The sequence below is a fragment of the Castor canadensis genome, chromosome 16, assembly GCF_047511655.1.
Source record: "Castor canadensis chromosome 16, mCasCan1.hap1v2, whole genome shotgun sequence".
Lineage (NCBI taxonomy): Eukaryota > Metazoa > Chordata > Mammalia > Rodentia > Castoridae > Castor > Castor canadensis.
In genome coordinates, this window is record NC_133401.1 from 71050681 (window position 1) to 71064307 (window position 13627).

Consider the following 13627-nt stretch of genomic DNA (forward strand, 5'->3'; position numbering starts at 1 on the left):
AATGTGCGTACTCACATTCAATCTCATGACAACCCCAAAAGAAAGGGATAATCATTAAGTACATTCCACAAATGAGTAAACTGAGGCAGTGGGAATTTGTTGCTTTGTAAATGCAAAACTGAAAGTAACCCGAATGCCCAACGTAAAGAAATGACTTGGGCCAAGGGCATGGGTCAAGTGGCAGAGCACTTGTCTAGCAAGCATGAGGCACTGAGTTCAAACCCCATTGCCACCAAAAGAAAAAATGACTAAATAAATTATGATATAGTCACATGGCAAAATGTAAAATAATAGTCAGTGGATATTTATGACATTTTAAAAGATAGCAAAAATTGCCAAGTATTTTTCCATATTTCTAAAGACTGGAAGAAAGTATGTGAAGAGATTAACAGCATAATTCTTTCTATGTAGTGGGATTAAAGGTTATCTCCCCCTCTTGTATTCTATATATTTTCTATAAGGAGCAAAGAAATAATTTAATTTTTAAAATTAAGTTATACTATATGTATACTCCATGCACAAAAATTAGCAATTTTCTCATAAATACCATCAAGCAATTAACAAAAGTAACAAAATAATAGATGATAAGAATGTCTTAATCACAGTTGTAACAAACTGTGTGTATAGAAAAGAACTCTAATGCTAAAAATTCTAAAACTTCACCAGAAAGCATTTTAAATGCCCTGAAGAAAGCTATGCATATTCTTGGGTAGACTAGGCTCAACACTGTAAGGATATAAACTCTCCCCAACATTAATCTACAAGACCCATGTGATCATAATTAAAATCTCAATAGGGCATTTACATTTTGAAAAAGAGTGTAAAGGCAGAATTCTCTCAGAACACCCCCAAAAGCAATGAGAGATCAAAGGCACACATATGATCTATGTTGAACAAAGTTGGGATACTGAAAGCTGAACACACAAAATATCTGGAAGGGACAAAACCAGCAGAGACTGGTCATTGGTAAAGGAGAAAGTGGAAAAAGGACACCAGTAAGCATAGATCACAGGTGTCCTCTTCAAAGGCAGGGACAAACTATGATTATTTGCTTACACCAGTAGAAGGAGAGACATAGACTATTGCAAGGAATCTCTCAGAACTGGATTTATTCCAAGGAACAGAAGGGAAGAAATTGAGCAAAGAAGCAAACAGACCAATCATATTTTCAAGAAGTACGTTGAGGATTCGCGTTAAGGATGCTCTATATTCCTTCACCTCAGGACTGGGGTTACTAAAGATTACCCTAGGGTGTGAGGAGCTCTACCCTAGAATGGAATGGCTGGGCACACTCACACTGATACCTCCAAAAATGCCACTAGAATGAGAGTAATCACAGATACAATGAGAACACTGAAAGCTTTTGAGTAGGTGGTAACTGACTTGCAGACCTAAGAAGGCTGAATGACAAAGTCCAAAGAGAACAGTAACCACAGAACTTGCCCAAGGGCTCAGGAATTGGTGGCAGAAGACACCAACATAAGTTAGGGTGAGGAGGAGACCAAAAAAAGGAATTGCTTGTAAATCTACTGAAGAAATACATTGATGCACATACTCCTCCCACTCCATACAAAGAAGCCTTTACACTTACTCATCCTGATAGAAAATAAGAAGCTGATTCTCCAAGGAAGGCCAAGGGAGGCCCAGGGAAAGTGGGGATTCTATAAACACAGTAAGGACATATGAAGAAAGTGGAGTACCTGGCCTCTTCTTGCATTTACTCCTAGACCCCATTCCTTCAGATAGGAAATTAGAAGATGCCCCTCCCCTGAATCTGACTGGACTAGGAAACATCTAAAGATACTGAACAGTTAAAAAATAACAGCTATATCAATTACAGTGAAGCCACAGTTATCATGCTCTACCTACATGCTCAGGACAGCTTTGTGTTCAGTTATCCCACCTTTTAATGTGAGCAGACTTCCAAGGACCAGTAGACATCAAAATATTTCCTATTTTCAAGAGAAAGAAAATCAACAAAATAATACAGATTAAAACAGAGACTTTTCAGAAAAGCAAAAGGTTTAAACAACATTGTGATTTACATGAGTGAGATAAGATAGTATAAACAAGAATACAATACTATTTTTAAAAAACATTCAGAGGAGAAATAATCTTTTAAAAATACCCTTTTGAGCAGTTCTACTCTTAAGAATCATATAGACATTTGTACATGTGCAAAATGACTTACAGACATGTTATAGATTTCTTTATAGTATAAAAATATTCATCCAAATATTCAACAGAGGAAAGAATGAATGAGCAATGGAATGATGCAAATAAGTAACAAAATGGGATTTCTATTAATTTGTTGATATAGAATTCTCTAAGTTATATTGCTTAAAATGTAGCAATGTAAAAAGGCAATGTACAGAGTGGTGTGAATTATATAACATGTTTACATTATATGCACATATTAAACAACATGTTATATTACATATTTACATATCATAATAATATGTAAAATATTATACAAATTATAACTTATATAATCATATAATTTTGTTGGACTGGGGTAGGGCTCAGTGACTTGCGTAGCACGTCCAAGGCCCTGAGTTTCATTCCAGCACAGCAGGAAAAGAAAAAAAATCTAGGAAAAGAAGGAATGTACCTCAACATAATTAAAGATATATATGACAGACTTACAGTCAACATCATAAAAAATGGAAAAAAACTGAAATAATTTCTTTAAAGTCAGGAACAAGACAAGGGTTTCATTCTTTCCACTTCAGTATAGTACTGGAATACCTAGCCAGAGCAATAAGGCAAGAGAAAGAAAGAACAGGGATTCAAGCAGAGAAGTAAGAAGGCAAATTATCCCTATTTTCAGATGATATGATGCTATAGTTAAAAGATCTTAATGTACCATCAAAAAACTCCTAGAATGATAAATACTTAGTAGCAGAATGTAAAATCAACACACCCAATGAGTAGCGTTTCTACATAGCTCAAAAAAATAATTCCATTCACAATAGCCTCAAAAAAGACCCTAGATATATATTTAAACAATGAGGGGAAAGACCTCTACAGTGAAAACTACAAGACCTTGAAGAAAGACATTGAAGAAAATACCAGAAGTTGGAAAACCTAGCCATCTTCATGGATTGACAGAATTAATATCATGAAAATGGCTATACTACCAAAAGCAAGAGGAATGAGGAAAAACATTAACAATAAAACAAGAGAGAAAGGAAGAGATAACAGAATAATAGGAAATGTCAAGGAAAAGGTTGTGAAAGAAAGAGAGATGAGAAAATAGACAATAAAAGAGGGAAAATGTTAATTTATCAGGAAATTTAAATTTTCCTCAGAAGAGACAATAAGACACAACATGGTAGCATGCAGAGACATCATGAGAAAGGAGAGTGAAACCCCTGAGGGAGAAGGATCAAAGGAAAGAACAACATAGATGTGAAAAGCGTCTTGAGGGGAACAGGTTCCAAAGTGAAGGGGGCAGCCAGTCAGAGGTACAGAGCACTCCTGATTCCAATGCTGGAATGAGCCCTTGACTTCTGGAACACTGGGGGTGTTGTGAGAGCCAAACCTTTGTCCAATTCTTTATTTTTCTGCTAGAAAATACTGTGGAGCAGTCTACATTGCCTTCAAATGCCCCTGGCTCTCTTGTGCAACCCCTCCTCCCACCAGGACCTTCTCATGGCTGCTGCTAGATCCTCTCCTCAGCCACCATAGGCAACTGTTATCATTCCCTGCCCCTTCCCAGCTTCTTCTCCCTCCACTGCACTGTCCTGTGCTCATGTCCAAGAGCCTGGGTTCTTCCAGGTGACCAGGGGTCTGTGCAGCTTGCAAGACCAACTCAGCATATTGAGACATTTCCAGGTCTGTCTATTCAACCCCAACTTTCCTTTCCATCTTAGCATGCCAAATTCAGTCTATTTCTGAAGAAAATGTTAGGATAAAGTCAAAGCTTACTTCCTAAAAAGCTAATAAAATATTGCTTATTATATCCACATATATATATCTACATATATATGTAGATATATATGTATATATGTCAAAGTCCATCCATTATCCCTTAGTATGCTTCTACCAGCAAGACTTTGATCACACTCACACAGTTCCATCTGTCTAGCACGCCTTCCTTAGGCTTACATTCATTCAACAGATATTCATTGAACATCCCTTGTGTGCCAGGCACTGTGTTAAGTCCTAACAAGAGGATGAACAAGCAGATAGGGGGCTCCAATTTGGGATCTGACACTCTCATTACCCTGCCCCACTCCCTAAAGCCTACTGACTTTTACTTCTCTATCAAGTCCCTCCTCCTTGCTGATATACCTCTTATAGCACTTGGTATCTACAGTAACAAAGATGCTGATTAATCAAGTATTTCCTGGTAGACATCCAGTACATAAGAAATTCCTAATATGGGAGTTTGTGAACTCAAAAATTTGGTGCTTACATGCATTGTTCTGGAAAGAAAATCCATAGTTTTTATTCTTTGAAAAAATGAAAGGACCTTACATTTTACTGTTGAAATGAAATTGCTTACCAGGTGATGATATTTGCATTTGCACTAACAGATGTCTCATTTCCTCAATCACATGAAACATTAACAGAGCACAAAGGCTTTGTGTGTGTGTCTGTGTGTTCCATGTATTACCTACTCAACACTGAGAGCATGGAGCACTCAAGGGAGGTGCCATGGGAGCAATCTCCCTTCCCTTAAGATGTCAGGGAGGAAATTTTCATCATCTTGGCCAAATCAGGAGAGGTTTTCTAGAGCCCAGGAATTGACACCAAGTCACAAATAATAAATGCAATATTCAAGCTGAGTTGAAGCCAATGAAAAGCCAATGAACACCCTATCCAAGCATAGGGAAGAAGCAAAGAAGAAAGCACAGTGTTGATGGAGAGGCAAGTTGGGCCAATTGGCTGAGCTGAGAATGTGCACAGGGAGCAGTGGAGGGAGTCTTGTCCTGAATGGCAAGCTGAGGAACTGGGCCCTTATACATCACCAGGTAATGGTTAAGAGCTAGAGTTCAATTAATTGTAGCCTTGATCAAGAGCTCACTGAGTCCTCCATCTCACCTGCAAAATGAGGACAAGAATAATCAATCACTTTCTCTGGTGGTCATAAAGATTAAATAATAATTAAGAGTTCAAAAGCAACAAACACTTGCCTGGTTCACCAGAAAAGGCTAAAAAATCAGGGGCTGTTCTTGACTTTGTCAAAGGAGCAGGCCTAAGACTGTCCACCAGATGAGTGAGGGACAAGGAGATTGGAAAAAAGGGAAAGTCTTAGGAAGCAGTTGTGATGAGCTAGACAGGAGAAAGCCACATGTTGTGTGGTCTTGGGCAGTGTCCTTAACCATTCATCGTCTATACAACTAGGATGATAATTTAATTGGAACTATTTCCTCATGTTATCATAAGGATAAAGATGGATGATGTATGTAAAAGCCTCCTGCCTGGTACATAATAAGTGCCTAATACAAATGGCAACTATCATGACGTCTACAACTTGCATCATTTATTAAGTTTTAGACAAAGGTGATGGTAGGAAGGATGTGAAAGGCAAGGTATTTTTTTAAAGCATGTTGCATGGGAAATCAGAACTTCTAGGTTGAAAGGGAACTTGGACACTGTTTACTCTAACTCTTATCAGATGAACTAATTTCTTTTTAATAAATGCTTATAAATCAATTGATCAGATAAAACTAATATTTGCTAAGGAAGAAAGCCCAACTCTCTGGTATAATCTAAGTTGCCACCAGTTAAGACACAAATTTCCTCTAAAAATGTCTTGCAATTGCTTTAAGTGGGACGGGAAGGGGGCTGAGGGGGATTGCTGGGGGCAATGTAAATAATGTAAAATATAAGTCTATCAGAATTGTCACTATGAATCCCCCCTGTATAATGAATATATCCTAATTTTTAAAAAAGTAAATTTTAAAAAAGCCTTACAGGTGGTTACAATATGCATAGCCATATTGTAGCTGGCAACTATGGGAGATATCTTAGGACAGGAACGTCTTCCTGAACTCCTCAGATCAGACCTTGCCAAAGCCTTCAGTTCTACATCAGAGACTCCTGAGAATTTTGTTGAAGAACTCTGCACCAGAAAGAATGGAAATCAGACTCACTGGAGAACTTTCCTCACAGAAAACTGCAGAATGAAAGAGAGGAGCAGAGCCACCAAAGCATGTTTTTCCAAATAGGACCAGAACTCTGACTATCCTCCAAAAAGAAGGGGTGTAGATGAGAATATAAAAATCGAAAAAAAAAACATGGAAAAAAATGGGTAAAGTGGATAAACAGCAAGCAACTTGTTTCCAAGAGTGAGAAATGCAGGTGGTTGTGGTTGGAGGACAGGAATAGATTTAATTACTGTTTTTCAGACAAAAACCTAATACCCAGATATTATCAGGCACAGATAACTCACCCAATACTCTTAGGGGCCCAGGAAAACACACACCAATTACAGAGCATCTAACCATTGTTAAATTGTCCTTAGACCTGAAAAAACCAACCAGTGCTCACTCTTCCTAAAACCTATGATGAGACCCTGAGAAAGTCCCTTTATCTTGTGTCTCAGTCTTCCCATTATAAAATGACAGATTTGGATAAGACAACAAATAAGGTCTTCTCTAATTCTACCCATGAAATAAAAGATTAGGATAAATGACACAGTATTTTAGAAGCCAAATCTAACCACAGAATAGTTCTCTACCTCAAGAGAAATAGTAACCAAGAAAATAGTGGTGGTACTTGTGTGGTGAACAGACTTGAAAATTATTAAGCATTTGTTAGCATAGAAGAGAGCTGCAAGTCACAAGGAGGAACAGCATTACCTGAGACCACAGAACCAAAGACATGAGGAAGGGCTAGAGAATCAAAAGGGCAGTGTTCCAATCCGAAGCTGTATGTCCTTGTTGCACAGACTCGACTACCACCCAGGGATGGCTGCTCTGGTCAGCCTTGAGTTAAGTCTGCAAGTAGGTCTCTGTCAGCGCTGGGAACCTACAATGTACCTCCATCTCTTTGAAAGATAGGAATCTGAAGGACCTAGAAGAGAAATTGTAGGAGAAAGAAGGGCTCAGGATCAGAACTTCTCTAGAATCTCCTATGTTGTGAAAATAGTAGTTAATGGGGGTGTTTGAAGCATCCACCACCACCCCACCTATACACACACACACACACACACACACACACACAGAGAGAGAGAGAGAGAGAGAAAATATTCAATGCCTTACCCAGGGGTTTTGGGAAGAAATTCATTAAAATGGGGAGAAAATGGGTACTGAGAGAAGGAACACAGAAAAACCTGAAAAAGAGAAAGCAATCCTTAAACCCTGGAAGAATCTTTAGGGATTAGAAAGTGGTATAGAAGCAATAATTACAGCACAGAGAGAAGATCAATTCCTCATCTAAACGGAATGCAGAGCAGGAACAAGTTAGACCAGGAGGAAAGGGGTCTCTCCCTGAAAGGAAATGCCAAGCTTCTCATCTGTACATGAGACCCTCTGCTGGGCCAAGTCCAGCACCTGGCTAAGAGGTTTTACTCCCTGCTCCCCACTCACTCCCACCTGCTGTTATCTCCTCTGCTGTGACTAAGGAAAGTTGCTTCTGTTTTCACAAATCCTCAGAGACCACTGCTTCACCACACCTCTGTCCCCAGTGTCTGGTAATTAACCTCCAAGGAAAGAGAGCTTCTTGAAAAGTTCTCTGATCATCTCAGCTACTCCAACAAACAAACTCCTTCCCAGGGAAAGGAGAAGGGGAAAGCTAGGGAGTGTGGGTTTCTATGGGCCAAGCTGGGAAGAATTGGCTTTCCCTCCACTCCAAAGATAACTGAAAATCTTGGCTTTTGTTCTACACTGCAGTCCACCTTGGCTATAGCCATGCAGTAATATGTGTGGGTGGAATCAACAGGTCATCTTCTGGAATATTCCAGAACTGTGTCATTCTGCCTCTTGCCATTCCCTAAGCTGAACAAGGCAGATCTCATTTAAGATAAGTTACACTGTCCCTTCTTTCTTTGGAGCTCAATTCTAACAGAATTTAACCCAGTCCTCAAGACCATATCACAAACACACCGAGAGGTTATTTATTCCCAGAATTCAGAACCAAATGGGCTTCTGTCATGTTAAGGAGTTTTTGAAAATAAACAGAGCCTAGCACAGATGCTAAGCCTTAAAATCAGAATAGGGTTCATGAGAATCATATTCAGACTTGACCTTGGGCAAGGAATTCAACCAATCAGAGTCCTAGTTTCCTCATCTGTAAAATGGGAACAATGATGTTTGTTAGAAAAAGTTTGCTGTGAGAATTAAATTGAATGGACAGTATGAAGTCATCTCACCTTCACATGTCCTAATTATATTAGTGTCACTGCCCTCCATTTTGTCCAAAGCCTGAAAGCAGAAACAAAATACATACTTTAGAAAAACAATTTAGGGCAAGAGGCATGCTCAAGTGATAGAGCACCTGCCTAGAAAAATACCTTAGAAAACTCACTGAAAAACAGTATCAGCCCACAACAAGCAACAAAAACAAATGCTGAGGAGGGGAAATAATCTGATTTACAGTTACTGCATTATGATTCTCAATATGTCTAGTTTTCAGAACAAATTACAAAGCATGATAGAAATAAGATAATGGCCTAATAAGTGTAGGCCAATCACAGGACAAATGAAAAAGAAATTGTCCCTGAGAAAACACAAGCATTATGGTCACTAGACAAGATTTTAAATGAACAGACTTAAATATTCCTAAAGAGCTAAAGGAAACCATGGACAAAGAGGCAAAGGAAACTAGGAAAACAGTGTATGAATAAACAGAGAAAGTCAATAAACAGAAATTCAGGAGCTAAAAAGTACAATATTTGAAATAAAAAATATTTAATGGGAGGGTATTCAATAGCATACTTCAAAAAATACAAGAAACAAATCATTAAACTTGATTCAAATCAATTCAAATTGTCAGCTCTTGGGAACAGAAAAAATGAATAAAAATGGGAAGATCCTAAGAGATCTCAAAGTTACTATCAAGCAATCTAAGGAAAGAGAGAAAGGCAATACCAATACATACAAGAAACACAGGCACAAAGAGATCCACATGGAGACATAATTATAATCAAATTGGGGGGGGTTGTAACTAAAATTTTAATCTCAAGGATTCTCATGAAGCATGTTATAAATCAGAGCATGAAAAGCAAATTTTCACACAATAACTCAAAATTCAGCTGTAAACATACCCTTAAACTGGCATTATTTTGAATATAAGAGAAGAATAGAGATGGCTCGTGATTTCCCTCCTGACACAATGATCTCTCTTTTCTCCTTTCTTTAGAAAGGTAACTGCTCCAGCTTCAAGAGAAGCCTCTCCTTGATCTTCAGCATCCAAAACTTCTGGAGCACTCCTCTGTTAATCATCTCAAGTGATGAGAGTGGTGTGCCACAATTTTTACTTTTTTTTTTTGCCATTCTTCAGTTCCACTCTTACATGGCAGCCACATAGTGTTCTTTGTCTAGCTCTCAGAGAGCATCAGTTGCAACTCAAGAGTAGTCAAAGTCAACAGATACAAAAGAATGTAAACTGTTGTAGAAACTCACATACTTCAGTGTTGTCTATAATGGCAAAAGGACCATTCCAAATCATCCTTACTTCCTTTGCTTCCAAGGTTATCTACAGAAATCATGACACATGTTGATATCTTAGATTAGAAATGTGGGGACTCAAATTGATATACTCAAATGAGTCATTCTGCTCCCTCCCTCCAAGATGACTCCTACAGATGTTCTCATTTACCTGGCTTCCACCTATAATCAAATTGTTGGAAGCCTAGAAGAAAATAGTTTTTTTGTGGTAATGGGGCCACACACTTGGTAGGCAGGCACTTTACCACTTGAGCAGCTATGCCAGCCCTAAAATAAAGAATCTTGACAGCACAAGAAATATGATTTATCACATACATGGGATAAATAACAGCAGATTTCTTAGCAGAAACCATGAAGGCCAAAAGTGAAGGGCTGATCATTTTCAACCACTAAAAGAAAAAGAAATCTGCCAGTAAGTAGTCTATAGCTGGCAAAGCTCATCCTTCAAAGTAAAGAAGAAATTAAGACAACCCCATGTACACAAAAGCTAAGGGGGTTCATTGCTAGATTTGCCTTGAAATAAATACTGATGACAGTTATTCAGTAGAAATGAAAGCACACTCGACAGTAACTTGATACTTTATGAAGCAATAACTCTGGTAAAATAATAATAATAACATAAGCTGGGTGTGGTGGTTCATGCCTGTAATCTCAGCACTTGGGAGGCTGAAGCAAGAGAATTCCAAGTGTGAGGCCATCCTGGGCTACATAGTAAAACTCTGTCTCAAAAATAAGTAAATGAAATAGGTAAATATAAAAGCCAGTATTAATATAATTTTGATTTACCACTCTTTTTTCTGTTTCCTAAATTATTTAAAAGATAAATGCATTCAACAATAATTATAAGCCATAACATGTGTATAACAGGTGATAATAGCAGTCAGAGCTGAGGGGGAGCAACCTTTTGATGCTACTTAATATAAGTTGATATTAATTCAAATTAAATTTAGAGTCTTAATTACAATTCCTCTGGTAAACAATAATGTCTTTAATTACATGCACAAAAGTAAATGAGAAGGGAATCAAACAGTACACTACAAAAAAAATTAAACATGAAAAAGGCAGTAACATGAAGTGAGAAACTTAAAAAGATGTGCCATACAGAATTCTAATAGCAAAATGGCAGAAATAAATCTGACCTCATCAGTAATTCTTGAACTGTCAGTGGATTAAACTCTCCATTTAAAAGGCAGAGATTGGCAGAAAACAATTTTATGTTTATTTGCTTATGGGGTTTTTACCTTTTATTTAAATTTATTTTAAACTAACACATAAAAAAACATAAAAATTATACATACTAGTAGGACAATATGATAATTCAACACCTCTACACATTGTATAATGTTTAAATACTTATCACCTCTTTTATCATTTCTTTATGATAAAAACTTCCAAAATACTTGCTTCAAGCTTTTTGAAATGCACAGTACATTATTGTTATATATGATCACTCTACCATGCAACAGCACAAGAACTCACTTGTCTGATTGACTTAGTAGCCATGGTTCAAATTTTCTTATTCTTCCCTCTTCTCTAGCATCCCCAACATCTGGTAATCACCATTCTACTCAACTTCTATGAAGTCATTCAACTTTTTTATTTTTTATCAGTTTTTACTTTTAGGGGTTTTTTTAATGCTGGGGATTCAACTTAGGGTCTCATACATGCTAGGCAAGTTCCCAACCACTGAGCTACATCCCCAACCCAGAATGACATTTTTTTTAGATTCCAAGTAATAGGTACTTGTACTCTAGTCTTATTTCACTTAACACAATGACCTGTGTTCCAACATATTGTCATAAATGACAGTATTTCATTCTTTTTATGGTTGAATATTACCTCTCTGTGTGTATGTACCACATTTTCCTTATCATTCATCAGTTGTTTGATTTCTTGGCATTTATGTATAGTGCTGCAATGAACCTGGGAGCTGAAGATGTATCTTAAATATACTGATTCCATTTCCTTTGAATATATATTCTAAGTAGTGAGATTGCTGAATCATATGGTAGAATATAATGGGTTTTTTTCCTGTTTTGAGAAAGAATCTTGCTATGTATCCCAGGTTGGCTTCAAAATCACTATGTAACCCAGGCTGACCTGAAACTCTTGATCCTCCTGCCTCCACTTCCTGAGTGCTGGGATTACAGGCATGTACTACCAAGACCAACTGGTGGAATAGAATTTTTAAGCCATATGACATGGAAATTATGTACGTTCCTCAAAAAACTAAAAATAGACTTACCTTATGATCCTACCACACCACTATCAGTAGTGGTATAGTATGGTAGAATTCTACCATACCATTTATATCTAAAGGAGTATAAATCAATACAGAAGAGAGAGACCTGCATACCCATGTTTATTGCAACTCTCTTTATAATAGCCAAACTATGGAAACAGTTAAGATGCTCAACAACTGATGAATGGATAAAGAAAATTAAATATGAAATAAGAAAAATGAGATTAAGTTATTTACAGGAAAATGGTGGAACTGGAGATCATCATGCTGAGTGATATAAACCAATCTTGAAAGGCCAGATGTCACATATCCTCATACATCTGCAGAACATAGACCTAAAATGATGATGATGGTAATAATAATAATAAATCAGAATGAATGTATACGGAGGTCTGTCTGGGGATGTCAGTGAGAGAGGGAGGGGAAAGGAAAGGATATTGCTGAGAGGTTAAGCAGATGAAAGTATTCTACATACGTAAATATGAAGACAGCATAATGAAACCCACCAAGCACTATTTGAAAGGGGGGATGAGGAAAAGGGAATGGAAGAATAATGGGGTGGTGGTGAACTTGTTCAAGAGACACTGTATGCAAGTATGCAATTATCATGATGAAAATTCCTCATAGCATTAACATATGACCATTCAAAAATAAAATTAAAATTTTTTAAAGTAATAATTTAAGCCATGACTCAGGGCAGGGGGAAGCTCAATGTTAAATCATATGCCTAGCATGTGTGAGGCCCTGCACCACAAAACCCCAGCACCACAAAAAAAAGATCCAACTATATGCATGCTACATGTGATTTACTTAGATCCAAAGACAGAAATTAGTTGAAAATGGAAAGGTGTGAAAGGATATTTCATGCAAATATAACCAAATGGTAATGAACTACTTCTTGGAACATGAATATGTGTCAAGCAAACAGAGCATTAAACACAATGTGGACTTCTCTTATTTTCTTTCCAATCTTTTACCATTAATATAAGTATTCAACAATTTTATAAAATACTGGTGAGAACAAATTCTTTTTAGTACATCTGCCAACAGGCATTTCAAATGACACTAAATTCTTCTTGTAGCTGGGACATTTGGACAGCTGAGGCACATCCACAGTGTTGAAAAGATATAATACAGTTTGGCTACTACCCATCCCTGCCTAAGAATTCTGAGTACTTCAACTGAAATGACACTGGAAGGAAGATTGAGGACTCCAATCAAAGACAGCTTCAGATGCATAAATCCCAACACAGAAACATAGGTAATATGAAAAAACAAGGAAATATGACCCTTTCAGTAGTCACAAATTCAACAATGGAACCCAATTAGAGTGAAGTAGGTGAAATACCAAATGAGGGATTCAAAAATAGTGATTATAAGAATGATCAATGACAGTAAAGAGGCCATGAATGCACAGCAGAATAAATTTCAAAAGAATACAGATAAACTGCTGAAAGAAATAAGGAATACAATGAAGAGCAGGAAAGAGAAATTCAATAAAGATATAGACACTCTGAAAAATATTAAATTGAAATTCTAGAAATGAAAAACTCAATAACTCAAATAAAAAACTCAATTGAAAGCCTTGTTAATAGGATCAAGAAGAAAATAGAAGATTAAGTAGAATGAGGTAGACCATTCACATAGACATCAAGAAAAAAATAAGAAGAAGGTATGGATGGAACATGCAATACCACTGGGGCACCATTTAAAGACCATGCCATGAAATAGAAATGGAAAGAATGCTATCAAACCAATTCTTATG

At 37.1% G+C, this 13627-nt stretch overlaps 1 long non-coding RNA gene across 1 annotated transcript in view; it reads right to left on the bottom strand.

Annotated features, from left to right (window-relative positions):
* Positions 1-1903: 1903 nt before the first annotated feature.
* LOC141417974 (uncharacterized) overlaps positions 1904-13627 on the bottom strand; it is a 253122-nt gene continuing 241398 nt past the window's right edge. Inside the window, exons 5-8 of the long non-coding RNA XR_012442588.1 lie at positions 8324-8375; positions 7215-7285; positions 6813-7026; positions 1904-1952 (exon numbers count right to left, since the gene is read on the bottom strand). This is a non-coding gene — a long non-coding RNA (uncharacterized lncRNA). The remainder of the gene's footprint in view (positions 1953-6812; positions 7027-7214; positions 7286-8323; positions 8376-13627) is intronic.